Here is a 20923-nt window from a genome sequence, read left to right as displayed (position 1 = left end):
TAATGAAAGATTTACCAGGAAGGCTGGAGATCTTCGGACGATTGATGATGAAGATTTGTGAGTGTGTAGGCACCAGGCGAACGAGCATACGAGGGAACACAAAATGCTGAATTTAGTTTTCATAACAATTCGGAATGGGATAGTCACAGTAAAGCATAAGGATAATTCTAAGTCCCTCTCTCTCTCTATGTTCACTGGGCATCTACAGATGCCGTATGGTCACTCCGATGCTCGGTGATGTGCCACACCAGGCTTCGCCATGTAGTCCTGTTGTTTGCCTTTCTGGCAGCCTCAACTCTCTGAAGATCAGTCACTCCACAGACGCCATCCATCCATCTCATTGATGGTCTACGCCCCTGCCTCTTTTTCCAGGAACTTTACCTTCTAAGTCCTGCTACGCTTTATATAGAGAAAGGTCAAAAACGTCTTCGGAAGAAAAATAAATTTTTGGCATTGGTTAGTTCTTTTTGTCCAAAAGTTGTATTTGATATTTAAAGATCACATAATTATTGGATGGGGGGGGGGGGGGAACAGTGTGAGAATCTTTTTAGAATCTGATTATTTTACCGCCTGCACTTTTTCTTTTATATGATAACTTAAAACTTGCATTCTCATACTGATTTTATAAATGCATTTTATCAATTATTCGCCAAAATAACTTTACAACAAAGGAATGTTTTACTCACCGTGTTCACTATTAGAAACGCAAAGAGAGTACTCACTAAACTGTTCATGATTTTATGACCTACAAGCACACAGGGAAAATACATAAAATGTGAAATTACAGTTTTAAATGCCTAATAGATATGCAAACACACTTTAAAGACTTTGATTGTTTAAATAAAGGCTTAAAATAAACTTAGAAAAGCATTTAAATGAATTACAGTTTAAAACACGACATCGAAAGCAGCGTAAGTAGTACATTCACTGATATACACGAATAATTTACACATGTATGTTATGGATGCGACAAGAACGACTAACTACTAGACACGTCGTCAAGTCGAATTTGATACCTTAGTATGGTTTATATTGACAATATTTCAAGAATAACGCAAGCGAAGACAAAGAATTTCTAGGAAAGATATTATTTAGTGGAAATATCCATACGATTTCTCCAAGTCGGTGTCAGTTATGTATTCTCGAAAGTCATTTTTGTTTCTCGAATATCATGGTACAACATAAATGTAATTTCTAAATTCGATGCTTTAAAATAAGAACAAAAAATAATAAATTGGAGTCAGTTGTTTTTCTTTCATTCGCATTTTAAACTTAAATCATAATTTTAGAGTTCGTTTCTTAATTTCGAAAAAATTTTTAACTTTTTTAAGATAATAATAATTACCAAGTAGAAGTAACTACGTCTAATGTGCAACAAAGGTAAGATTTAATTGGCTACAATTAATCAGAAGTTTATACTAAAAATTAAAACAGAATGGCCGTAACGTATAAGCGTATAAATATCTAAGGGAAAGTATGTTTAATATGGTGTATTTATTGCACATTACAGTAATCATCCTTGTATTCGTTTCTAGTTAAGATTTGAATAACTTTATTCTGAGTCGAAACTAGAGGTTTCAATTTAGCGATAGATTGTATTCCAACTTAAAACACCATGTTATTGTAGTGTAGTTTGAATCCATGAAGAATATAATATTTTTAACACTTTTAAGTTTAAGAATCTGTTAGGTAGTAAAGTCGGTTTAACATAATCTTCACTTTATTTACAGAATCGGTGACGTGCGTTTCCAACTTAAATTACAATCAATTTTTAATTCCAAATAATTTATTACATTGAATTTTTTTCCATTTCCACACAGTTACAGTTTGAATTTGTTCTACAATTATGTAAGAATGATTGTGCTGTGAAGTTCATTTTACTTGTATTTCGCAAGATAAACTTTACATACGGTGTATTTAGTTTTGGGGACATTTATTTGATTGTTACTTTTAAAAGATAGCATTCACTATAGTTTGCATCGGTTAGGCTGTGTCCGTAGAGAAACTTAGGACCGTATTATTATGTGCAAAAGCGTTTATTTTACAGTTCGATTTAAGATTGCTGAAGTCATTGATGTAAAAATGTACAAAATAAAATTGATCCTTAGACTGATCATTGTGATACGTCATAGTCTACCGTTTTGGAACTGCTATTGCTGTTGTTTATTTTTACAATTTGTGATCTAGTATTCAAGTAATTTAGTAATTTTCGAACCAGTTTAGGGCAGTATATCGTATTCCAATGATTTCTAATTTTTTATTGAAATTCAATGTGATGCAGTGCCAGAAGATTTGTACAGATCTGAAAAATATTGCCAATATTAGCTTATGTTCATCTAGGGAGGTATAAACTGTATTTGTTAAAGTTCAGGAACGGATGTTCTGTGCCAAACTTTCGTCTGAACCTAAACTGATTCTTTGACAAGAAGTTCATTTTGTCTAAAAATTTCATGAGTCGAATTTTACCAATTTCTCTAATATTTTCGAAAAGATACCAAAGAAGGTAGATTTATCTGTACTTTTTAAAGTTATTTTTATTTCCCTTTTTGATAATCGGTTCTACTACGGCGTTCTTAGTGAAGGAAAAGCTACTTCATTAAGATAAAGTCATTGTTTTGTTCTTTTACCATTTATGAAGGAATTTTTTAAGAACATGGATATGTTCTTAAAAAGTAAGATAAATGGTTAACATAAATGGATGTACTTGGTCAACAACAATATCTAGGTAGGGTGCGTCATTCTACCCATCTAGTAGATGGGTAGAATGACGCTCTACTGAAATCAAGGAGTGCCAGGGACACATACTCCAGATGATACACTGTTACCAGTAGCATGGTCGTGAGTAAGCATGATGGATCTGTCTCCACCCTCATAAAAGTTCTTCACTCCGTGTAACATTTCTTCAGTCCTCTAGTGTTCAATGTCGATGTTTCTTTGACTGCTTTAGACAGCTGCTTGTGCGTTGTTAGATTCGTGTGCTTCCAATGATCATCTACTAATTATACTCCATTCGGACAATTTTCGACGCACAGTTCATGGACAATATTCACTTGCCCTCCCTGGTTGTATTAAGCAGTTATATGACCAATTATATCTCGTATATTGGACTTCATAAGTCTGCAGTTCGCCTGTCTTTAGTTCATGTGTTTCTAGTCACAAAATTGAGTTGTTTTTCTACTTACCTCGATTTTACGTTATATCTGAAGCATATTGCATTTAGCTAACCAACGCAACATACGTTTTCCGAGGATAATCTTAGTGGCTACTCTATAATCCACTATTTTCTGAAGGTAACGACTCTTTGCCCATTACACATACCCAATTGACTGTATATATTGTCTCTAGGAGGCAATTGCCTGCCTATTTACAGCCGGTACCTATCATACATCATTATTCGAGTATCAGTGTTAAATATCATTTAGCACAGGAACATCTACATTGCTTTGGCCATTGATTAAACTTACCACTGAAGATCCTTTTATGGTTAACTCTGCAATACTTTGCATACCGCACCTTTAACTAGTTTAATGTTGGAACATTTGTTTAACAACTCATTCCATTTCTTATTACGATTCTCTTCTCTCCCAGTGTGGAACTCTGTCCACCGTGACCTACTGTGTGCAGATTTGGTCAGCCTGTTTTCACAAGGATGAGGAGATATTGAAAAAAGTGGGGATATATTACTAGAATAGTGAAGACAGCAAACGAATTATGGTAAGAATGTAATGGTTCAACGGACAAGGCTTTGATCAGGCCTCCTATGGACTACTGTGTGCAGATTTGGTCACCTGGCTTTCAAAAGATGAGGAGATATTGAAGGTCCAGAACCGATTGACTAAGGTGATTTTTGGTCTCTGTAATGTTGAGAATGAAGGCAGATTGAGAAATGTAAATTGCATAGACTAATAGCTAGGACCAGTAAGAGGGGCGGGGATATGATTGAGAAATGTAAGTTACTAAGGGATTGTTACCAGATTGAAATGTGCACAATTTTAATTTCTTATATTTCTAAATTATCAGTGTCTGTACTTCAGTTATAGCTGTACATCATTTAATCTTTGTAATTTAATAAAAAATAGTAAATGCTTTGACTTCTTTTTTCATTTATCCTCATACATGAATGGAATTCAATCAAATTGGATAATTCTAAATTGTGATGGCGAATTGCGGATTTAACTCCACAAAAGACAGTTTACTCATGGAAGTAAACCAATTCTCCCCGATATGACAGGTCAACTTCATCCAGAAGAGCGAGATCACTTCCTTGTATTTGTGCTTCCATAAATCATTCTTGTTAAGCACATTGAGATATGGATTCAAGTTTCTTGTAATAATACTGTAATGTATTCTAACTCCTAAGACTTAGTTCTTGATACAACTGCTAGCTATTCATTACACAAGATCAGATACAAGAATTGGTATCCTGAGAACATAATCTTATATCCAAAGTTTTGTGCCACTCGGCTATATCAGGTAGCATAGTGATAAACACAGAAAAATATCTTACTAGACAGTAGCGCCATCTCTAGTCACATATTGTTGTTTACAAAAACAGTCTCTTAGCATGAATTAAGAATCATAAAGTTATCAGATTTTTTTTTATATGGCTCCCACTCAAGAAAGATGTTTTTAAGCCTATAGCGCATTCCTACCGTGGGTGGGCTAAATATTTTATTTATTTATTTATGTATTGTATTTTTCACATTGTTTGGATTAGGCTTAGTCATAAGACCGGCAACTGCTCTGTCTCTTTTATATTTCTCTCTTTCTGGTTTTTTTTTTTCATATATTTTTTTCATAAAAATTATGCCGAGATGTATGATTACCCTGTGCATTAAGAGATTCAGTTGACAGACATGAAAACGTTTATTAGAACGAAGTAATAACGTTGAGACAACCAATACAAACATTAGCATCATCATCATCATCATCATGCTTTCAAGGATGGTAGGCCTAGAGAGGCCAGTTCCGGTCTTAGAAATCATCATTGAATCTCTTTAGAGGACTCTTGAATTAGAGAAACTTAAAATTAGCAAAACGTCATAACCGTTCTCTTATTGCATTAATAAATTTTATGAAATTTGAGTTACTTTGCGATGAAGACTGTTAGGCCTAACAGGTTTAGTGGATTGGGATCATCTTCCTTATTCAAGGCTTTCTGGCTGATTTTTTTTTGTTGTTGTTGTTTATATGATTTTCACCCACAAAAAGACTGTAAACCTATTGTCTATTAGTAGTGGGAAGTTGGTTAAGGAGTAGCTAATCTAGAAAGCCTGGTCTAGAAATCAAACATACAACTTTTTCAAGCCTCTTCAGACTTGATGTTGTCTCACACCTGCGATGAAATTCATCTTTTATTTAAAGACATTCACAAGCATCCATACATGTAACGGGACTCGAACTCGCAATCAACTAACCGGAAGCCCTATTTTCTCAGTCAACCAGACCAGCTAATAATCCTACAAATGCGATTCATTTTATATGCGATTATATTACCTGTGAAATTGTTCACAAACGTTAAATTAACAGATATTTACCAATTCGAATAAACTAGCCTGAAGACACAGTTAACTCTCTAGATTCAAAATATTCGAAATAAACATATATAAAGACAAAACGTATATAAAGAATATTGTTTATTTCATTAGATTTCAGCACACCAACTATTAGTAAACTAGTGCATCTCTCTATTGGAATCGACGTTATAGCGTTATTAGCTAATATCCTGGTTCGCTATTAGTCATTATCTGTTTTTCTCACATTGGCAACTTGTCCTTTACCTTTCGCATTACAATCATCCTTCGATAGCTGTCCGTTTCATGAAACTTGATCAAGTCGGAGGCAAATATATTTTTCGCTTTTGTATCCTACCGATGCTAGTAGAGATATCACGGAACATCTGTTCAATTACTAAGCTACCTTCTAACATTTTATATTCCCACTTCGGGGCACTTTCAGTATTATCAAGAGTCGTAATTAAGCTGCACTAATTTCAAATTTCAACGTTCGAATTTCTTTCCCAATTTTTATGGATACAAGAACACTGAAAACGTACTCTTCCATGAGCTGTGGATAAAGGGACACCCCTTCGGTCGTATAGGCCTACTTGTTGTCGACGTTTAGCCAGTTCGTTCAGATATCCGCGTAACTGTGATTGAATGGCACCGACTTGCAAACTGATCCTTACTGACGATTACTTTATGCTCCCTGATAAAGCGGTGGCGACTTCTTAGCAAACGTTTGGAACACATTCCATTGGTTTGAAACGTTGCCCACAGCCTGAATACAACGCTATGTGCGATTTCAAACTCTCTGGTTATATCAATAATACTGCGGCCTTCTTCAAGCTTTCCAATAATTCTTTATCGCATGAAATCACCTAGATGTTGTCTTTGAGACATTACAAGTCATCCAAGTTTGCAACTTTCTTCCGTCACGAAAGGATCCTCCCTCAAACACAAATAAGCTTAGCGCAGCCGTTTGCATTTTATTTAGTGAGTGCTACCACTTGACCGCTCAACTTACGATTCGAAAAATTTGAATGTGTACCACTCTTTCTACTCGAAATCGCTAGTTTTACAAATTTCCGCAAGCTGATTCGTCTGAATTTGCTTTGCAATCATCAAAAATAGTGTTCGTCCTTAGGTTTTGGACACCAGTGTATTTGTATCATATAATATTATGATAATATTAATGATAATTAAACAGATTTTCGGCAAGTTTCAGTAATGAGGACAACGTCTATTTTTTTACCATTACACATTGTATAATAATTAATTCATTTACAATATACATATACATACGCATTCATAAGTAATATACATTTTTACAAATGTTGAATTAAAGCATTTATTTTTTTTTAATTATTTCATGTAAATGCTGTAGTTATAATCAATGATTTTTTTTCTTTGTGTTGATCTCAGTTCAGGTTTAATATCTGGGCTTTCATCCACAAAAGCATGTATTACGTTTACCTCAGAATGACACCGGTTAGCTGTTGTTTATTAGTTTGATTGCATTATGGAGAACGTGTGGATGTTTTTGACAACGTCAGAAAAAAATTTTTGTAACATTTAGAGATCCTAGTTTATTAAAAATAAATAAATGAAAATACAAATTTTATATTCTATTATTATTGTTATTATCGCATTTTTAAAATTTATGAAAGATGTGTAAGAGACTTACTAAAACGCAAGTTTTTAGCAATTGTTAAGCAAATATATGTCTGAAGATGGTACAACACCAGGGCAACTCATTGTAAAGGTGGTTAAAGCTCTGATCACTATTCTTAGTATTTTCCCATAATGTAAAGCACATCTCACTAAAAGATGTATGTTGCAATGCATTATGGGTGGGGTCACTACCCAGACCGGTTTCAACTTTTTTGAGGTCTCCTCAAGTGAGTAGCTAGACCCTAAATACCAAGGTTTTAGTAATACAGAGCCTTATCAACTTTATCTATAGAAGTTGCTGCAATAGAATTAGGAGTTAAATAACTAAGCTTATAAAATTACTTGGTAACTCTAATATACATTATCCCCAAGTTAAAAATATAATACATCTATATCCTCTCCAGAGATTCTTATTAAAAATAAAAACACCTTGCAGTAATTTCTATAGGTAAAGTTGATAAGGCTCTGTATTACTAAAACAATATATATATATATATATATATATATATGATATGAACGCCAGTATTTGACCACAGCACAATGTCACTCTGAAAAGTTGTAATTCAATATATATATATATATATTGACAGTTTCTTAACAATTGCTAAAAACTAAAAACTATAAAAACTATATGTATATATAACCAAGCTTATAAAATTACTTGGTAACCCTAATATAACCGAGAGAAATGAAAACAAAGTTTATTAGTACTACACAACTAGTTTCAGCCTTCGTCAGGTGCACATTAAAAAAGAAGAAATAACCAGTAAAACGTGGAGGAAATAACTGTAAACAACACGGAAAATTAGTGGATATATATTTCAACGTTGAAACGTTGAAGTCTGTACATTCAAAACTGTTCCCTCGTTGGTTTCATTGTTGGGCGTAATCATGCGTATAACATCTCATGAACGCCAGTATTTGAGCACAGCACAATGTCACTCTGAAAAGTTGTAATTCCGGTTGTTGTTGTTGAGATGTAGGGGGGTTGAGAATGATTTCCTTTGAATCTATTGTCTTCCTTTCTAATTCATCATGGCAATGGAAAATGTTATTAGACGTCCCATAGGGCTGTATGGCTAGGGTTTTCTTCATTACAATTAGCCGAGAATGGAACATGACTAGATAAAGCACTGGCTCGCGTTCTCTTGTAAGTGACGTCTCTCTTGTGCTCTTCAATGCGTAACTCGATTGGCTTCTCTGTTTGGCCAAAGTAAAGTATGTCACAGTTGCACCAGATCTGGTAAATACCAGGATATGTAAGATTATGATGTCTAGGTTTCAGATGGCTCACTAGGGAGCGGATTTTTGGAAGAGGAATAAATAAAGTTCTTATGTTGTATTTCCTAAGAACCTTGGCTAATTTGGGTGAGACAGAGTTTATGTATAGTATAAAAATATGACCTTTTACACTATTGGTCTCTTCATTATGGCGACCGGGAGGATTTAATAGGAATTTATCAGTAGGTTTTTTGAGAATAACCATTTAGTTGAAAAGTAGACCTGAGAAAATTGAGTTCTTTATTAAGTTCTATCTCATCATAAAGAAGAGAGCGAGCACAATGTCCTGGAGTAGAAATGATTCCAAACCTTTGAAGAGGATAATGGTGAGATTTACCGTGTAGATATCTGTTGGTGTGGGTAGGTTTTCTGTAAATCGAGATTTTAAGTTTTTCTGAGGAACGGGTCAGTTTGACGTCCAAAAAAGGAAGAGAATCATTAGCGTCATACTCAGCCGTAAATTTTACGTTTGGGTGTTGACTATTTAGATGTTCAAGGAAGTTCAGGAGAGATTCACGACCATGACTCCAAATCAGAAAAATGTCGTCAATATATTTTCGTCACGTCATTGACCACAATACATTGTCGTCAATGAAAGAAATGGCTTTCATTCTTCCAGATCTTCTAGATAGATGTTAGCAAGTACAGGAGACAACGGATTACTCATTGCAAGACCATGATTCTGTTATAGATGGTATCCTGAAATTTGAAGTAGCCTGAGTTGATACAATGAGTAAGTAAGGCGATGAACGTTTTAGATAATTTATCTTTAAGTAGTACAAGAACTTCTTCCGCAAGAACATTGGTAAATAAGAGACCAGATCAAAATTAGCCATGATTTCACATTCCTTAATAATTAAATCTTTTATACATGATACGAAATCCGCGTAGTTTTTAATAAAGGACGATGACATACCGGAAAAACATTTGAGAGATTTTGCCAGATATTTGGAAAGGTTGTATGATGGAGAGTCAATCTATCTCTTTTCCCTGGAACAGCATACCTATGAAACATTCCACGACAACTACTCTCGAACTCCTCAAAAAAGAATATCAGCGACTCTTCACTTGAGAGACCCCCCACACACATACACACACAGCCTTGATTTGCTCTAGGTTTTGGAACCCCTCGTTTTGGGTATTTTTATTTATGATTTTTTTAATTAGATTGAAATTGGCATGACGATGTACACGAAACTTTTTTAATAAACGTCCTTCCCATATTACTATAAGAGTGAAACCTTATAGTAATATGTGAAAAGAGCAAAAAAATCATTCTTATAAATATTTTAATACTTGTATTTTATAGCTATTTTATTGTATTCATAAAGGAATTAAATTAAATTAGTAAAAGCAATATTACGAGTTATTCAAAAAATGTGCTTTGACTCTTGTTTAGATTACAATAAAAATTTAGCGTGAATATTTGTAATTGTCTTTAGGTGGGAGAAAAAAAAAGTTTACTTCCCCGCTTATTGGAAGAGGTGTGGTTGAAGTGGTTTGAAAAAGTTCTATATTTGCTCTCTACATCAGTTTCTGCATTATGTTAAATAAATAAAAACAAAAGTATTTTGCCCACCTACAGTACTAACATATTATAGGTTTATAATCCTTCATAGGGTGAGAGCAACATAAAAGTAAAAAAAAAAAAAAAACATCCTCCCAAATGTAGAATTTGATTAAACATAACTGATATATCACATCTTTATGTGTAAAGACAATATTAAATCTGCAACTGTTAGAAAGTTTTTCGAATATAATAAACACGCTATTTCCAGACATGCCTTGTAAGCATGTGATTATATTAACATATAAGGGAATTGCTTTTACATTATAATATACAGAAATATTACTGCAATCACGTATAGTAATATATAGAAAGGAATAAAATATGAAAATATTAAGGTATTTTCATACTATGCTTTCCAATTGCATACATATAAAAAAAAAACTAAATCAATTTTATTCTACCTAAAATTAATAAGTCTTTTCTATATCCTATCCAACTTTTTTAGATTTTATTAATAGATCGTTTATTTACATAAAAGTAGAGAAATACGCGTGCTTATTTTAGGGATTTTATTCGTATAATTGTGGTACAATAAAGAGACAGATTGCATAACTCTATGGGTTTGACCGAAGTGGCTTAAAAATATTCCGTGTTTGGTATCTAAAGCATTCAACTCCTACGTGGGTTTGTAATTGTAACCTTTCGTGAATGGATTTCGGTTTTATGGCGCAAACACATCAAAGGTCATATTGCGCCAGCACACAGCAGTACATAAGGTAAAGGGTAAGCAAGACAATCAAAAACATCCACGCCCTTGGCGGGATTCGAATCGAAGCCTTTTAGTTGGGGAGCGGATACTCTAAACACTCGGCCAAGTCTTAATAATCCATGGTAAGGAGATAGTGTTTCAGTTAAATTCTACGCATATATGGGAAAGCCATTTACTTGAATTTCACCACTAATTGTGAGACAAAATTGCATCGGAGAGATATTCAATTAAATAAAATTAAATTGTACCGTAAAGCAATAAATTTGAATCAACAGATTCATGTTTCTATGGGAGTAAAACTATCTTGATTAAAAGACAAAAAGGATTCTTATAAATTTTTATTAAATGAAGAAAAGAAGTAACACATAATGTGAATACTGAATCTAAAGAACGGAAGGCCCAGTGATATTTTTGTATGATATTATTATAAGGATTAGATTTACTTCAACTGCGCATCCATGAACTCCAAATTGCTACCAAACAGCTGGCCTGAAGATAAACCTAGAGAAGACCCAAGTTATGTTCAATAGCTATGTCCAACCAGAAATAATAAAAATCAGTAATGAGGAAGTTAAACAAATAGATCATTACTTATACTTAGGACAACAGATATCAATGGAACAAAATATCATGGACGAAATTAAAAGGCGCACGATGCTTGGGTGGAAAGCATTTGGAAAATTGCATTCAATATTCAAAAGCCAACTACCATTATGCCTGAAGAGAAAGGTTTTAAGAAGCGTATTCTTCCTATACTGACATATGGCTGTGAGATATGGACACTGAATGCAAAGGAAATTCAAAAATTAAGAAAATATCCATCTGATCGGAAAGAAGAGTCCTCAAAAGACTTTCGTAAGTCACGTTGTGACTTACGAAAGTCTTTTGAGGACTTTCGTCCTCAAAAGGACGAAAAACTTTCGTCTTTTTCTTTAAATTTTTTCTTTAAATGAGTCTCCCAGTATAGATGACACAAGGCTTTCCGCCAGACAGGCTAACTTTGGTACTTCTGATTCTGTAACTTCAGAGAATATTAGCAACACCACCACCACCCTCATTAGTACGTTAAATAGTACCGTTATTAGCAACACCGCTACTACTTCTAGTCCTGGTGATAACAGCACGGCTAACCATAGTTCAATTACAAGTGTACGTTCAGCACCCAAGAGACAAACTAAAGAAGAATCTCCATATTTTGAGTTGATAAATGATGAAATGAGAGAGAAGGAAGAGGAGAACGAAATCGAAGCTCTTGATGATATGGAAGCCTACTCAAATCTACTTGATGAGGATATTGATGATGAACCTTCTGGTTTGTATTCCCCATCAGATGGTAATATTACAAGGGAAATATCAAAAACTACAACTTATGTAATGTCCTTCTCTGGTGAGATTCCAGTAATAGAAATAGAAAAATAATTCCACAGAAATGTTATTGAAATCCCGCCTGCAGTAGCTTCTCAAAATAAAAAGAGCTCTCATCAAATGGATAGTTTTCGCGAGTTTGTGGATGTTCAGAATGCAGAACAACTGAATCATAAAAAACAGATTCTGGACCTTCCCCATATTGAAACCTTTGAAGAGTCTAATGGAAATAACCCGGAATAACAAGGACTTCGAGAACCCCTTATAATAACTCATCCACACAAGAAAGGCTGCCATATCAAAAATCGGTCAAGTGAACTATATTCATGGCAAAATATTACCGACTGATATGACTGATCAATCTGTGCCTAAACCTATTATGGACATGATTGAGTATTATTTGAAATTTAAAGAAAATAATTCCAGAAATTTCAAAAGGAGGGAAGAAAATCAAATATATACTGCAGAAGATAACAGAGATAGTTCTCAGCTCACAACTGATATATCTCGCATTGAGATTGTGCCCAGAACTGCAGACTTAGTAATTAATTCTCCTGATTTTAAAGAATTAACGGAAAAATTGAGCAAGATTTTTGATTCAGCGTCCTTAAAATAATGCGTACCACGTTATATTATGTTTATTTTTACTATTATATGTTTATATTATTATTATATAAGTTTTATTTTATTATTATTATTATTTTGCTATTCTGTTATCGAGTTTATTATTTACGTATTTATAGTTTTAGTTACTATTTATAATTATTTATGCATTCCTCTATTTTGTTTTAGTTCTCAAAAACTGAATGTGCAAAGCTGTCAAATTTTAAATCGATGTAAGAAAATGTTCATTACTGTAAATCGCTTTCTGTGAACAGTTTATTTCAATCCACTGACACACAACACGATTTGTCTTCTCAAAGTACATAACATTTTACAAAGAAATGAAAGGAAAAGTGAATTTTTTTTCTCTGATAACTTGAAAGAAATTAAGCTAAAACGGGAAATAATTAGTGACTTTGTTTATCTTTTATTTTATTTTTATTTTGACTCCTTTTTTTGTATATTTCATTAATTGGCTGAATTAAGTTAAGATTTTATGAGAAAATAAATGTAAACGTACTTGAAAATCATCCTCCGTGGGATTTCTGTGGAAGCGCTAACATCAGTATAATTTCTGAATGTACAAAGCGTTCTATCTACGATTTATGCAAATGATATGATATTATGTCTTTACCGCATCCTTGGCGATTATCTATGAAATTAATGTAATATTAAATCACAGCGCTGGCAATCCAAACTTCCCTTTTGAGTTGTGGAGCTATTCTTTACTTTAAAAGAGAACAAAGCAATTAGAAGAGTCTTTCCATAAATTCTTTCCATTACCTTTACATTTTCAATACATCGTTTAATTATTTTCCTCGAAATTTATGTTTTTCTTAAGATATCTGAATCCATATTTGTTTTCATTTCATCTTTCACTCACTCACACATACAGAAAAATCCTATGAGACGTGGGTATAATGTTTGCACAACTCTCAGCTAACTGTTTTCACACTTTTATTGACTGACCCCCTTTGTTCCCCTAGCGCTCCTATGAAGGAAATTAGTAAATGGGGAAATTTTCGCTGGCAACAAATTGGGAGAAGATGTCTATAGCTAAAAAAGAAAATTCCGCTACGTTCTTAACAGATCTTAAACACTTCGCTTGAGGCCAATAACAATAAACACTTAAGTGATAATGTTTACGTTAGAATGTTTACTGCAGGAATGGGGGGGGGGGGCTTGAAGTTTTCCATTTTTATTCTGTTAGGCAGAAATGAGATCCGAGTGGCGAAGTCTGGTTCAAGACAGTAAAAATAAAGTTTACGAAAGTGGAGAGTTATTACCTAAACTAAAGTGACGAATTTCTGCAGTTGTTCGCAAGCTTGCGTCACATCTCTAGATGTCATATCTGAAACGTTGATTATTACAACAACAGCTTCTTTCATTCAGAGACGTCTAGTAGCAAACCTCTGAAACTGATATCGGGTAGAGGTTTAATAAATGATCGCAGTTAAGTTCCAACCACTATGTGGGTTTGGTTCATTAGCGTATTTGTACTTGTGGAATGTCATTTTGCCATGTCATTAAGAGAGAGAGAGAGCAATGGCGAATTGCATTGGTGTCACAGCACGTGTCTTTCTTTACAGTTAATACCAAACTTAATTTTCTTAAAAATAACATTCACTTTCAATGAATAATGAAACTTTGTGAAGTGAATGTCTTTTCTACGGCATTGCCACTCCAAGTTGGTGACGAGTCCAGTACATTAGTACCAAAGAACTAACCACCAAGTAAGGAGAAAAAGGAAGTTTGTTCTGAAGAACAAACGTGCTCAGTTTCGTGCTACATCCCCATTAGGCAAAGGTGGAGAGGGGGTATGGAGTGATAAAATTCTCCTCCGGCATAATGAACTGACTACATGCAGACGGATGAGAAACGTACTTCCTGTTGTCTGTACTCTATGCATAATTTTTTATCACGTTTCACCGGTTGTTTAGGCTACGTTTTTTTGGTGGGGGGGAGTGAAATGTACTTTTCTGAAGTTTCCATTTTGCTCTTCTAAAAAATTTGTATGGAATATGTGGACAGTCACACTATATGGTTTTTTTTTTTGTTGTGCCCTATTTTTCTGTTCTTGCCATCTGGATCGTTATATTTTGCGGTAGCATCTAATCTTTCAGCCTGGAATCTTTCTTCTTATTCGGAATTTTTATTCTTAAATCAGACATCATGATAAACCCATAGGTCTATCAAGATGTCTGGTTTTTTGGTATGTGAGAAAATAAATTTAAAATCTTCTAATTAATATTGTTATATAACGTGAAGGGCGCGTGAATTTCAAATCACAGAAATTCTCGTGTTAGAATAATTTGAAAAACGAATGATATTTCTAAGAAATATTCGGTACAATTTCGATATCATGATCCCAGTTGTGCATTATTACTGGAATTAAAAAATATTTTTAAGTAGCTATTATTCACTATTTCTAACCTTTCCATCATACTGCACTAACTCCCGTTCATCTTAGTCGTTTTCTATTTCTCTTAGCGTTTCTATAACTAGATAAACTAATGTGGATACAGTAATTTCTTTAACTGTCGCATTGTTTTCTTTAATCATTTTGTCAGTATTCAACAAATACGAGTAAAATCAAATCAGAAATCATCGATCTAAAGTTACTAAAGTTAAGAGGAGAAAGAGAGCATGGAATACCATTGTTTGGATTACACCAAAATCATCTATGAGACAAATATATTAGGTCTGGGAATCTTGTTTTTTTTTTTTTTTTGTGCGGATTCTCGATGATTCGGCTATCTCATGTTCATGTGACAACCCATTATAAATATTCCTCGCGTCCTGGAGGATGAGTGATAGACTGCCTGAGCAAATTCTAAACACTTTTAGCGTTAAGTGATCGTTAACTTATCTAGCGTTAACTAGATAAACTAAATAATAATAATAATAATAGACTAAATAACTAGATAAACTAGGTAAATTTATATTTATTTATATAGTTAAGTGCTGCAATCCAATCTTTAAACTCGCATTCATTTTCTATCTGCGCAATTTTACTGCCTTTACTGAGTATTGTAGCAAATTGTCATAGTTCTATAAGTTCATCTGAAGAAAACATTCCAAAAAAAAATTGAGAGAATTTGTTGCGTTCCTTCTAATTTCATGAACTGTTTATGAGTAAAGTTTACTTGTAAAGTTTGTTCAAGTAAAATATAAGTTTTTTGTTTTTTTTCTGCCTTATCTAGTAAATTACCTTTCTTAAAAAAAAGCACGCGTGCTCTTACAAATGAAATCTAGATTCCCTCTTCATTTGTGTTTGTTTGTTTGTAATTTTGCAAGCACTAATGTTCAGAAATTTGAACTTTCATAATCTAAATGCAATATTTTAGCTGTCAACAATTTTTTTTTTTTTTTTTTGAAAAACACAAGGATTCATCTATTCTTAAAAATGAAAGACAGAAACGATTTTTTCGGAAAGAACAGTTACAATTGAAGTTAATTATTATTATTATTATTATTATTATTATTATTATTATTATTATTATTATTAGGTGGCTCCTTAATCTTCGTTAGTAAGACTTCTTTTAGACATATTTGTGAAATTCCTCGCAGGCATTTCCGGAAAAAATAGTTCTTGAAAATATATTTCACCTGTTAAAATATTTTTAATATTTTTTTCTGTTCAGAGAAAGATAATATATATACGTTACTTATATTCGAATAACGTTCTAATGATATAATTTGAGAATTCTGCTTTCTTCATTTATCATTGCGCACTTTCAGAAATAGAAATTTTAATTAAAATAGAAATAATTATAGTAATGAATGATTGAAAAGAAACTTGGTAACATAGCTAAAATATAAATATGCCTTGATCTTCAGCATAATGCTTGTTCAGAAACTGTACAGGAATCCACAATGTAGATTCCTCCTGTTGGTTCCCAACATAAACCACTCCTTTTCCGCTTATATGTGATTTGAAAAACAGAACTTTGGTGTAGGGAACCAAACGACTGTGCTTATTCTTAGTTTATTTTAAAATGAAGACAAAAATATAATTCTGCATTGGACATGTGATGATAAGCCATGAGAGAATAATGTATACTCTGCTTGGAAAGAAGCCAACGGACACCATAGGGTGAAGAACAAAGAACAGGACGCCCGTCTTAATAAGATGTAAGACCTCCTTTCGTTGTGATGACTGCAACAATCCTATGTGGAGGGGGACATTTTCCAGAAGTGTGCGATAACGATAAAGGGAAATTTTGCACGATTCTTCCTGTAGACATGTAATGATGTCCTGAACTTTTTATAGGACGAATGTCCCTTGAACTCACCTGACCTTCCAGTTCATCCCACAGATGTTTAGAAGGGTTGAGATCAGGGCCAGTCAAGTGTGGTGACGTTCATGTCCGTAAACCACGCAGTTACAGCAACAGCCTTATGACACGGTGCATTGTCTTGCTGAAAGAGCTGAACTAGCAATCGTCAGTTCTGTAGAAAGGTCAGCAAGTAGGAGGAATTGCACGGTCCAGAATGTTGTGATACCTCTCGGAGTTCATTGTTTGGCACCACAAGCAGAGGTACGAGGCCAAACCAGGAAAACAGGACCTCCACCCCCGAATTTCATAGTTGGGATTACACACTATAGTAATAAACGTTTCACCGCATCCAACACATCTACCATATGCTCGGAAGAGGGTGTAGCGTGATTCATCGCTCCATAATGCATCTTTCCAAGTTTCCACATTCCACTGTACACAAGCTCTTTGTACCATGTTGGTTCAGTAATGTAATGTTTAAGCAATCATGATTAAATTTAGAAGAATTCTTATGAGTTCAGATAATCCTGTTAAAAACGGATAACGACAACTGTATCAATAACATAGTACATAACGGATAACGACAACTGTATCAATATCAATAACATACTGATAAATATACATATATTAATCAATGTATTAATTACAGGATGATAATAATGGTTAAATAATAGCGTAGTGAATTAATGGTAGATTTAGCCACAGACTGTGGACCCTCTCGCGATAAATTCTTGAATTTCTTGAAATAATAATAATAATAACAATAATACTCGTCTTACTGATAACAAAAGTTTTTTTTTCTTTGTTCACTGGCTTCTAGTTTACAAATATAAAATGATGCCGAAGAAACGTTTTGTAAAATATGAGGAACAAATGTGAAAAACTAGTTGAAGATCTCTTTTAGAATAAAAAACTAAAATAATGATTTTGGCTCCCGCCCAAAGACTCATCGCCGGAGGGCACTCTACTCTACTTCTTCACTAAATGCATCTCATCCTCTCCACTACTACTTAATTCTCCTACTACGACACAACTACTATCAACGCCATCTACCGCCCATTTTAGTTGTTGTTTTTTTTTAAGTCAGAATGGTTTCGTTTTGGAAAATGAAACCAAATGATAGCGATGACATTTGCAGTTAAATTAACCCTAATTTGCATACTTTGACCACGAACGAACTGCAAGTGTATAATTGTTTTCACATCTCTAAGATCATACAATACATCACTCTTTTTAAATTATCATACGAGTACTATTATCCAATCGGACTTTGTTCGTGCGTTAATTATATTTGCATTCTCTTTTGGGTGTCCAACTTTTAAAACAATACTGAGAAAAATTAGTTTTTGATTTATTTGGGATTTTCTGATTACATGTTTTTGTTGATTCCGTGTATGTAAATCCTGGAGTATCGCTTAAACAGAACCTTTATGTAAAAACGAGACTTTTTGTGTTTATGAGACCATAGGTACTATATTAATATAATCCTGCCTACTAGTTTCGCTAGCGACTGTCTAGCTTTGTCAAGGCTGAACGGTACACACAAAAAATATGAGAATACAGAAACGTTGCTAACTTTCAGGCAGTTAAATTTGAAATTATGCGTGACATTGGGTGCATGTGTTGAGAAGCTTCAGTCAGTATCATTGGATACGTGGTGTATGCACACGTGTTGCATGATTTCCTTGTTGTTAAAGATTGTCTTTATAAAGGAACTTGTTAATGATGTTTGTAGGAAAACCATTCTACGAGAGTGTTATAGCAATTTGAGAAAGTTCTGTCTTTAGCTCTTCTTCGTCTGAAATAAACGTTTTGGCTCTGTTCCGAAAAATGTGAATGATGCTGTATTTTTGTGATCTATGATGGTTGGAAGAATAATGTAAATAACGTCCAGTATCTTTAGGTTTTCTGTATAAAAAAACCAGCTAACACCTTTTTGTTCCCGTATATATAGGGAGTAGATGAGGCTTTTAGGCTGATCTAACTTTTGGAGACTGAGTGGGCAGTTCAATCTACACTGGTACCCAATCAGAGATAGCTGGCCCAAGGCAATTAAGCGGCACGCAGTGAAGAGTCACGACTCAACAAGTGCTGCCATCTCGTGGTCCCTAACCCTAACACTCGTATTTAATGTCTGAAATAATGTGGGTTCTACGGTCGATTTCCAAATGATGAAATTATCATCAACATATCTCCACCATATCGATGGTTTAGGTGTAATTTGGGTAAAATTTTATTTTTCTTGAGTTTACAGGATGAAAAACCCGCTTGCTCGTGCCAGAGATCGAATAACTCGGGAACCGGTCGAAAGAAGGCTTAGAAAACCTTCCTCTAGTCGCCGATTAGACTCAAAACGCCGACTAGACTTGGCCGCACGTTTGCACACCACATGCGGCCAAGCGCCGTGGTGCGCAAACGCCACATCCGCTGAGCTACACAAGCTCCGGTTTTCCGTATATGGAAAGTTTAAAAGTATTCTCCTGCCTTTTCACCAGTATGTCTAGGAAGGGGAGTTGTCTGTTTTTTTCAACTTCTAGAGTAAATTTAACTTTGTTGTGAATAGAGTTTATTTTCTCTAAAAAACCTGCAGGTTTTCTATGTTTTCATTCCAAATGATGAAATTATCATCAACACATCTCCACCATATCGATGGTTTAGGTGTAATTTGGGTAAAATTTCATTTTCCAACTTTTCCATGAATAGGTCTGCACAAGGTGGTGACAGTGTTCGATCACAGCTTCTGCTCAATCAAGTTTTATCGTCTTATCGCTCTCTCTCGTTAGTATTTAACTAGTTGTAGGCTGATATATCATCCGCACATAAAGAAACTTTATATTATACTGCGCTACTCCATGTTCTGAATTGCATGAGCAACTTTGATAAATCAACCACCAACTGTACTAGGTTATTATAAAGCTGATTTTAGGCCGAGGTTCTCTTTATTATATAGTGTTCCCGCTAAAATTCGAATTATTTTAATGAGCGTTGCAATGAAAAAAATACAAGATTCAATTCAATTAAAATTATTTAATGCAGTGTCACATAAATTACATCATAACACAGTATTCCAACAGGAACATTATAATTAAACAAATATAAAGCTCTCTTTAAGATTCTTGTATACTACTCAGCTGAGCTTAAACTTTATAATTAAAGATTATATTTAACGGATCTTATTCTTCTTATTACAGAGAACTTCTATCATAACCTTACTCTGATCAAGGTTACATCTCAAAGCATTTAAATATCAAATCAGTTCAAGATATTCAGAAAGAATACAACTCGTGAACCATCACAGATTTATTTGTAATTCTCTAAGCTCAGACAATCAAAATTAGTTCTTGTAAGTTCGATAGTCCTAAATTACAACAGATATGCTTCTCAATATTCTCGTTCAGTCAATGAACACTTAATTGAATAATATAGCATTTGTCACTTGAAGAGGGAAAAGTCTTAGCACATCACCCACTAAATCTTGACTCACTGAAACAAGTTACTTCTCACTAAGTATAGTATAGGTAATCTTACCAGAATATGGCTTCACCACATCTTAAGGAGATCGAACTACAATTTTTAAAGTCCTTGCTGACTTTTACTTTGTAGTAACACAAACTTAAAAGAATCTTCCATTTCCGCGACTGATTTATAGACTCGGAATAATATAACCTTTATGCGCTTGGTTTAAATTATCCACCTATTTAGAATCAAATGACATACAAATAATTGCTAACAACCAAGCACATATCATCTATTTTGTATGGATTAAAGGAATGATTTTGTGATGAGTAATTTGGCCAGACACGTGTTCATGTGGTTCGAGACGGTTGTGTGGCAACACTCAGCGATAGGAACACATGGGGACTCGTGTCCATGTGTTTCTATGTAAAAAAAATAGATAAAGAGGTTCAGTGAAAATCGTAGTAATAATAATATAGTGATTTTT

At 34.0% G+C, this 20923-nt stretch overlaps 1 long non-coding RNA gene across 1 annotated transcript in view; it reads left to right on the top strand.

Annotated features, from left to right (window-relative positions):
• The first annotated feature begins 1241 nt into the window (after positions 1-1241).
• The window catches only part of LOC150106470 (uncharacterized), a 63350-nt gene continuing 43668 nt past the window's right edge, over positions 1242-20923 (top strand). Inside the window, exon 1 of the long non-coding RNA XR_016548307.1 lies at positions 1242-1380. This is a non-coding gene — a long non-coding RNA (uncharacterized LOC150106470). The remainder of the gene's footprint in view (positions 1381-20923) is intronic.

The sequence above is a fragment of the Typopeltis vanoorti genome, chromosome 5 (genome assembly GCF_054136105.1).
Source record: "Typopeltis vanoorti isolate ZY-2024b chromosome 5, IOZ_Tvanoo_1.0, whole genome shotgun sequence".
In the NCBI taxonomy this organism is placed as follows: domain Eukaryota; kingdom Metazoa; phylum Arthropoda; class Arachnida; order Uropygi; family Thelyphonidae; genus Typopeltis; species Typopeltis vanoorti.
This window is presented reverse-complemented; position numbering and strand designations above follow the sequence as displayed.